General features: G+C 40.2%; 1 long non-coding RNA gene across 1 annotated transcript in view; it reads left to right on the top strand.

Moving 5' to 3' along the window:
* Positions 1-7,381: 7,381 nt before the first annotated feature.
* LOC105524420 overlaps positions 7,382-9,506 on the top strand; it is a 28,352-nt gene continuing 26,227 nt past the window's right edge. The window contains exon 1 of the long non-coding RNA XR_001003759.1: positions 7,382-7,525. This is a non-coding gene — a long non-coding RNA (uncharacterized LOC105524420). The remainder of the gene's footprint in view (positions 7,526-9,506) is intronic.

Raw genomic sequence — 9,506 nt, 5'->3', positions numbered from 1 at the left:
TATATAACATTTGCTTATATTCAGTGCGCACTTCATCTATCAGATTGAGAGCATCAGAGCTACACAGTTGTGGGTGAGTTTATGTGATTCCACTCTACCTAGAAGAATGAAACACTTTGAAGAACATGCAAAGGGGAAAACCTGAAGATACCTGAATTCATGCTCTCCTTGGACAAAAATAAAGCTCTAATGACTCCAAGTTAAAATGACTTTGGAGAGCTAATATTTTTCAAGCACAAAAGAATTCTAATTATTTTGCTTAGGGGATGAATATCTAGTTAAAGACAAAAGGCATAAAGAAAAAAATGAAAGTTATTATTCACAACATTAAATACAGTGTGTATACCCTTATGAAGAGGAAAAGAACTTTAGTAAACCTATACCTCAGAGACTCGCAAATTTGGCAATGCTTCCTCCAACCTTATAAATGCCCATTGCCTCAATAATTCAGTTCATTAAATGAGAATACCAAAATAAAAACACAAACCCTTCCATGATTTTATTTCCTATTTCCTATTCTCTTTAGTTTCCAAAATTCTTCAACATGTTATATTATCTATAATCACAAAAATTAATAACTGGAATTTTTACATCATCCTTCAGAAACTCAGAAAGTGTCATTAAATAAATTGAAAACTAAAGTGTACATCAGGAAGGATGAGAATAATGTCTTTTAAAAGACATTCTCAACCTCAGAATTTTTGAAAATGAACCAAATAGAAATTCAGCCTAAAATTAAAGAAAAACACTTTTTAAAGAATAAATCTCCAATGGTGAATTAAACGTCAGATTTTCTAGTGGACACAGAAAGGGGGATGAATCTCAATGATTGTATGATTGGGCATCCACCAAATGCCAGACACTGTTCAAAGTTCTGTATTTCACGTGTGATCCTCCCTAAGACTCAAATCAGTCTCCTAAGCTTATAGGTTAAGCAAATTCAACAATCACAGTATATTTAGCTTGTTCTTATGGAAAAGATAACCTTGTTTCAGGCAATGTTTTTGCCCAAGATTTAAAAGAAGGCATAGAACACCTGCTTGTTAACCTAGTGGGCATGTGTATATATGAAAAAATCAAATTGTACACCCTAACTGTATACAATTTTTATTTGCCAATTATACCTCAATAAAATTGGGGGGGGATCCTTGTGGGTGACATAAAGCAAAGGAATCTTCAATCATTCTGTGAAATAAGAAAAATAAGGGTAGGAAGGAAGTGCTATATCTAGCTATCTATCTTTAGATTCTTTAAATTCTTCAACATATTATTTATAATCATATGTTTAAAATCACAAAAATTAATAACTAATTTTTAAATAATCCTTTAGAAACTCAGAAAGTGATATTAAATAAATTGAAAACTAACAATTGCTGAATTTTCCCTAAGCTGTGTTGGTCAAATAGATGTCTAGCCTGAATTCCTCTAGTGACGAGGAACTCACTATCATTGGAGGCATGGATTGCCCTATATTATAGGTTTTTTTAAATGAGGCCTGACTGGCAACCAGACCATTGGCAGATCACTGAGTTAAAATGTGGTAGGTGTGGCGGGGTGCAGTGGCTCACACCTGTAATCTCAGCACTTTGGGAGGCCGAGGTGGGCAGATCACGAGGTCAAGAGATCAAGACCATCCTGGCCAACATGGTGAAATCCTGTCTCTACTAAAAATACAACAATTAGCTGAGCGTGGTGGTGTGTGCCTGTAGTCCCAGCCACTCAGGAGGCTGAGGCAGGAGAATCGCTTGAACCCGGGAGGCAGAGGTTGCAGTGAGCCGAGATCATGCCACTGCACTATAGCCTGGGCAACAGAGCGAGACTCCGTCTCAAAAAAAAAAAAAATGGTGGGTGCTGTTGTTGCCTTATTGGAATCTAGTCAACCTAATTCAAAATATTACCTTCAGCTTGATTACTCCACTTTAGAGGGATTTAGAAGTAAAAGAGAAATCAAAAGGGACAAAGGACATAGAATTATGTCATATGAAGAATATTTGTCTAGACAAAGGAGAGAAAGCCCAGGCAACATGACAAAGTCCTGGTCTTCAAATAGTTGAGGACCGCTCTCATAAAAGAAGAGCTTTTTAGTTCTTCATTTAGGAATCACATGGTAACAGTTAAAGGGAACAGAATTTTGGCTCATATAAAGATGGAGTTTTCTAAAGAGCAGGGTTATCCAGAGCTTAAACGGATTGCCTCCAATGACAGGCAGTTCCTCGTCACTAGAGGAATTCAGGATGGGCATCTAGTTCACCAAAACAGTTTAGGGAAAATTCAACCATTGTATGGTGTCTTCACAAGGGTGATTTTTGATATTCTTTCCAAACCTGAAACTTCATTTGAAGGAAAGTTCTTAAGGACAAGATGACTTTTTGTTCCGAGTTTGATGAGAAGAAGACTTGAAACGTGGAATTGTCCCAAGAAACAGAGGAAGGCAACATGATAGGGAATCCATCCAAAAAGAAAGATTGAGAAAATCAAAGAGACATGCAGCAGGTTGAGATGTCAAGTAGGGACAGCAATGACAGGAGCTGGGACACATCATTTGTCACTCGGCAAGTGTGATTTGCCAAGTACTTGGTGTCAGGGAGTAAATAAGAAACAGCTTTCTGCCTGTATGAGCCTTCAAGGTGAATACATAATTCAGAAACCATACGCAGAGACTAATGAGCGTTGTTGGCATTTCACAGATGGACGGGATGATTAAGGCTTTGTTTAGTAGACAGGATTTACACCATGACAGCATCACTTGTATAGCCATCCACCCGCCTACAGATAAAACAGAAAAAAGTACCACTAGTTTCAGATGATTTAAATTAGATAAGCATTCAATGCATCAGGTGAGTCTTGTTCAGAATTTTTAAAGGAGGAAGGGATACTTTGTCTCAGAAAAAAAAAAAAGCAGATAAATCCAGCAAGCAACAGAAGTGGCAGGCATGTTGGTGAGTAGCCTTTAGACTTTTTCCACAGGGCCTTTGAAGGCTAGTGGGGGAGTGGGCACTGCAGTATCTCACAGAATGTTTTTCAGCCCATAGTTTTCTAATACAGCAGGCTGTAAGAATTCAAAACACTAAATACTGCCCAGAAAAGTGCATTTACTTCCTGTAAATAAGCCCTTTATTTTTACTCTAGCAGATATTTCTTTAGATGAAGGCAGACATTTTACCTAGGCCCTTTGGCCCTTGATGCATGCACACAGCATCTACATTAGGAAAGAGGCCCAGTAAGAAGAGCATGTTCCAGGCTGTCCTCGAGCAATCATAACAGCGCGAAAGGGAGCCGCAAGAGAACGAATGGATGGTGCACAAAGAGAGCAGTGAGCTCAGCCAGCAACCATGAAGACAGAAAAATAAAGCAACAAAGGAAAGGAAACACATCTCCCCCCGTGAGGGCAGTAACAGCAGCAAGAAAAGCCGCCAGTCCCAACCACGCTGCTTATTTTATGGAAACCTTAAAGTCATTTTCAAAATATACTTCTTGTCCTCTGGGTGGGATTTTCTCAAGTAATAGAGTGCTTGATGCCTCTGAGATTTCCAAATATATCTTCAATCCAGAGTTTCTATTCACAGCTGCGAAATTCAGATTTTTGCATCAACTTGCCTTCTTCGGTGCTGCTTTCATCCACTTGTTTGTTTACGGTCACTCAATGAATACTTATGGAAAAATGTACTATATGCCAGTCATTTTTTCGAAGTCCTATAGGTACAGAGGTAAACAAAGTAGCCTGCTTTCATAGAACTTTAATGGGGAAAGACAGACAAAGAAATAATAACAAAAAAATGCAGCCAGGCGCGATGGCTCACGTCTGTAATCCCAGCACTTTGGGAGGCTGAAGCGGGCGGATCACAAGGTCAGGAAATCAAGACCATCCTGGCCAATACAGTGAAACCCCATCTCTACTAAAAATACAAAAAATTAGCCAGGTGTGGTGGCACGCACCTGTAGTCCCAGCTACTCGGGAGGCTGAGGCAGGAGAATCACTTGAACCTGGGAGGTGGAGCTTGCAGTGAGCTGAGGTCTCGCCACTGCACTCCAGCCTGGGCGACAGAGCGAGACTCCGTCTCAAAAATAAAATAAAATAAAATAAAATAAAATAAAAATAAAAATAATACAATGGAGAATAGCTGTGATGAGAATAAAACAGTGTTTAGATTAGAAGTCAAGAAAGGCCTCTGTGGGGAGGTGGTGCTTGAACTGAAGAGAAGACACAGAGAAAGTAGACAAATGAGAATGTGGAAGAGATTCTCAGGCAGGAGGAAGAGAGGATGAGCTTAGCCGGGCAAGGTACACAAGACAGGTCAGTGCAGGAGCATGCAAACTGTCACACAGGCTACCATCAGACAGATGCGGGGCAGGTGATGGGAGCCTAGGAGGGAAGAACTGGGAGTTTGAATTTTATTCCAAGGGAAGCCATTTGCTAGTTACGTAGAAGAGGAGTGAATCTGATTTCCATTTACAAAGATCATTCCCTTCGTCATGCTAAAGGATATACAGAACGGTAGGGTTGGGATAGTCTAATGACCCATTTCCCTCCTTAAATCAAGAAGATAATGTCTGAATTTAATCTGTTTCCTAAATGATCTAAGAAATAATGACATATCAAGGTAACCATGCTTTAGTCACTAGTAAATGATTTTAATTTAACTAAGTTTAGATAAGCTTAAATGTGATAGAATATATGATATGATAAAAGGAGTTTGATTAATTTTTATCATACAAAAATGAATATGATTTATCTACTATCTGTTACTAGATAATAATTTCAGTTGGTCCTAACCCTTAGAGAAGCTGCGGGGAACAAGTGATACATTTTTGCACCAAGTAAGCTAAGATGAAGAAAATGTCCAGAGAACAGACTACAGATACACATCCCAGGAAGAAATGCAGGCTGTACAACCAGCTGTTCTTCAGATGCTCCATCAAGGATACACAAGAACGGGAACAGTGCAGGCACCAGAAGCATCATCTTTGCATTTAGAAAATATCTCTTGGCTGGTTTATTTATGCAGAAATCACCTCTTCCGGAATTTAGGGCATAGTTGTGGAGAGCCCCTGGTGAAGGGCTGTTTGCCCTGAGCACGTGACAAGAAGGTAGTCGGGTTCCAAGTTCCATAATCATAGATGTCTGACAATATCTATTATCCCACTATGTCTTTTCCCCCAACTTTCAATTTCTACTGAAAATTCAAAGACCATTATTTTGTGTTTATTATGCCTAGAATGACAGCATCTAGGATAGTGAGCTAGAAATAACTCATCACAGGGCCAGACGCGGTGGCTATGCCTGTAATCTCAGCACTTGGGAGGAGAGGTGGGTGTATCACTTGAGCCCAGGAGTTTGAGACCAGCCTGGACAACATAACGAGACCTTGTCTCTACATACAAATCAAAAAATTAGCTGGGGGTGGTAGTGCATGCCTGTGGCCCCAGCTATTCTTGAGGCTGAAATGAGAGGATTGCTTGAGCCCAAAAGGCTGAGGATGCAGTAAACTGTGATCATGTCATTGCTCTGCAGCCTGGGGAACAGAGCAAGACTTTGTCTCAAAAAAAAAAAAAGAGAGAGAGAAAGAGAAAGAAGAGAAAGGAGAGAAAGAGGACGAGACAGAGAGCGAGAGGCAGAGAGACAGAGAGGAAGGAAGAAGATAGTCTGGAAGCTGAGGCAGAGAACTGTTGAACCCGGGAGGCGGAGGTTGCAGTGAGCCGAGATCGCATCACTGCACTCCAGCCTGGGCGACAGAGCAAGAGTCCGTCTCAAAACATGAAAAAACAAAAAAAAACAAAAAGTAAGGATTCTGTAACCAGGTTGCCAGAGGAAGGGAGGGAGGGAGGGAATCACCACATATGAGCTATGTGTCCAGAAAACATTAACAACTGCCTCCTCTCACAGACAGGTACCTTAAATCTGTTGATATTCTAGGCGCAGGACAAAACCGGAGAATAGGAGAAACCATTTTGCATGAGCACAGGGTAACACGTACGTATAATGAAACATCTTTAGAGAGTGCGGACAATTCATCCTTCTTTCTCCGACCTATAGCACTTAAAAACCACTAGAGGGCACAATTTTTTCTTTTCTGTTTTTATTTTTTTTCTTCAGGAAAGAGTCCTCACAGAAAACTGGTAGTAAAAATAACCGTATTCTCTGTGCTGCTTTAGCAGAGTTAATAGCCTTCATATTCTCTGAAGAAGCATAAGCATGATCAATTCATTTTCCAAATATTGATGAATGGCCGAATACGTGAGAGCGCATCTGCATCCCTAGTAACCACAAGGAAGTTTGAGGATCTAGTATTCTCTACCACGGATTTCACACATGATTCTGGGGGCCTCTTTTTCCCAGTGATCTTTGTTTCTCCTCTTCCTTCCCGCACTTCATTTTAATGTTGGGACACCCTCTACACACCATATAGCCAACAAGCTGCCAAGATCCTTCTTCCCTTCTATCAAACCGGCTTTTAGTTTCATCCCTTCCTCTCTATCCTTCCTGCTAAAATCCTAACACAGAGCTAAAACTCACTCTGAGTTTTTTCCAGTTACCAGTCTCTTCCTTCATTCTCTCCTGTACATGGAGATGCCATTAATATTCTCAAAATACTGCTTCATCATGTCTCTACACTACCAAGGACCTTATATTCATCTTCTAATATCATTTGAAAAAAGACTAAGCTCTCATCTTGACATTAAATTCTTTCCAATATCCTTGGCTTAACCCACTGTATCTTCTACTACCTAATATAAAAACTCCTCTCCAATCAACCCACTTAACGCTTTTGCAAAACATGATCCTAACCATTACGGTGGGTTTGGGATTGGTTGGCTGGTTGGTTGGTTAGTTGGTTAGTCGAGTGTCAGTATAGTATATTGACTAAGAGTGAGGATTCTGTAACCAGATTGCCAGAGTTGGTGTTTCACCTCTGCCATATACTAGAGTTATAACTTAAGGTAAGTTACATCTTAGTGCTTCAGTTCCTTCATTTATGAAATGGAGACAATACTGATGTCTCACCGAGTTACTATGAGGATTAAAGGAAGTAATAGCTCAGGCTCTTTCAAGTGCCTGGTCCTGTTTAAGTGCTCATTGCATGTCAGCATACCTTATCTTTATTCCCAGAGTAGTGTCGAAAAACTCACAAAGGTGTGTAAAGGTAAATTGACACTGCCATTCAGACTTCTAGGCTCTCTTCCAATCTACACAGTGAAATTGTATGCCAAATTTCAAAACAAGAGCACACTTCATTTTTGCCAGTGCCAAATACATTGTTTCAGGTACTCAGAAGTATTTGAACAAGCTTCAGTAAATCTCACACGTGTTGAATTCTAAAATAAATCATTGCTGAGCAAGCTGTCTCTGGATTAGAGTATGCTGAGCCAATGTTGTATTTCTTTTGTAGGTGAAGAAGTTTTTGGTGGCAGTTCATGGAGCTTCCCTACACCAACTTGGAAATGGCATTCATTTTATTGGCTTTTGTTATCTTTTCCTTATTTACCCTGGCTTCCATCTACACTACTCCGGATGACAGTAATGAAGGTAAAAGAAGAAAAAAAGAAAAAAGCTCTTTGTGGCTACTGTGTCCTTTTCCCTCCCTGTCATCTTGCTGTGTGTTGGGATTTGGTTTGGTTTCTATCCTGTGTGTGAGGATAACTTTGTTTTTGTTTTGTGGCGTGTGTGTGCATGTGTGTTCATTCAGCTATACATAGAAAGGAAAAGGATTAGAATTTTTTGATGAGTTCTTGGTAAAGCCTAAACATTTAAAAAAAAATATGTAGAAATATTTTAAAAACCCAGTACATTTTTTTCCTCATTGCCAGTAATAACATTTGTTAATAAGAGAAATATATAATTTCAATGATTGTGCTTAGTAGTTCAGGTCCTACCACATTTCAGACAAAACTGATAACTGGAGAAATTATACACTTGGGAACCAAAAATTTATATTTGTTTGTGTGTATGTGTGTGTGTAAATATATGATTAGGAAATTATATTCATAGCGAAAAAGATAAAATCATAAAAAGCAAATTGTATTTGTGCTTCCTAGCTTATCCCCAACCCCATCAATTCTTGACTATAAAATAAGTGCTGTCTATGAATTAAAAGACTATTCTATCCCACAGACATACAACACTATCATAACAAGGAAACAAAAAGCCGCAGTAAATAGACATTCCAGATCATGCTGACTTGCAGATTGCGAAACATAATTGGAATCCATAAAATCTTTTTCCTGCTCACAATCTTTTCCACTGTGTTAGTTTAAAATGGGTTTGGCTGAAAGAAAGAGTAAAACCAAAATAGCCATTACTTTAACTACAAAATAATGCATTTCTCTTACCAGGACAGGAAGCCTGGAGGCAGTGAGTTCAAGGCTGATGTGGCACTTAATAAAATCTTGGAACCCCGGTTACTTCTACCTTGGTTCTTTCCATCTGCAACATAAATTTTAAAGAATCCACTTGCTGAGCACGGTGGCTCATACCTGTAATCCCAGCACTTTGGGAGTCCAAGGCTGGCAGATCACGAGGTCAGGAGATCAAGACCATCCTGACTAACACAGTGAAACCTCATGTCTACTAAAAATTCAAAAGAAAAAAAAAAGCCGGGCGTGGTAGCACACACCTGTAGCTCCAGCTACACAGGAGGCTGAGGCAGGAGAAGCACTTGAACACGCGAGGCGGAGGTTGCAGTGATCCAAGATCGCGCCACTGCTCTCCAGCCTGGCTGATGGAGCAAGACTCTGTCTCAAAAAACAAAAATTAAAAACTAAAAAAGAATCCACTCAACCTGGAAAAACGGTTGTCTCCTTTTGGTGACTTAAAAATTGATAAAAACGAAATTACTTAGCTGTAGTGGAAATGAGAATGAAGCAGGGCTGATGCTCCCAGTTTACTACACTGTTTACTGTCTATCTTATTTGCCTGTAAGCATAAAAACAATGGAAATGTTTATCAGGGGCTATATTAATTCATCCTTGCACTGTTATAAGGGAATACCTGAGACTGGGTAATTTATAAAGAAAAGTTTTAAGTTGCTTATGCTTCTTCAGGCTGTATAGGAAGCCTAGTGGCTTCTGCTTCTGTGAAAGCCTCAGAAAGCCTCCAATCATGGTGGAAGGCAAAGGGGTAGTGAGGCATCTCACATGGCCAAAGCAGGAGGAAGAGGGAGAAGGGGGAGGGGAGGTGCTACACACTTTTAAACAACCAGATCTCATGAGAACTCACTGCCATGACTATAGCACCAAGGGGCATGGTGTTAAATCATGAGAAACTGCCCCCATGATCCAATCACCTCTCACCAGGCCCCACCTTCAACACTGGGTATTACATTTCAACATGAGATTCGGGAGGGGGCACAGACTCAAACCATATCAGGAGCCTTCCATAAAAAAGGCAGAATACGGCTGGGCGTGGTGGCTCAAGCCTGTAATCCCAGCACTTTGGGAGGCCGAGGTGGGCGGATCACGAGGTCAGGAAATCGAGACCATCCTGGCTAACACGGTGAAACCCCGTCTCT

This window comes from Colobus angolensis, unplaced genomic scaffold (assembly GCF_000951035.1).
Source record: "Colobus angolensis palliatus isolate OR3802 unplaced genomic scaffold, Cang.pa_1.0 Scaffold5, whole genome shotgun sequence".
Lineage (NCBI taxonomy): Eukaryota > Metazoa > Chordata > Mammalia > Primates > Cercopithecidae > Colobus > Colobus angolensis.
The sequence above is the reverse complement of the archived record's forward strand: the minus strand, read 5'-3'. Positions and strand labels throughout refer to the sequence as shown.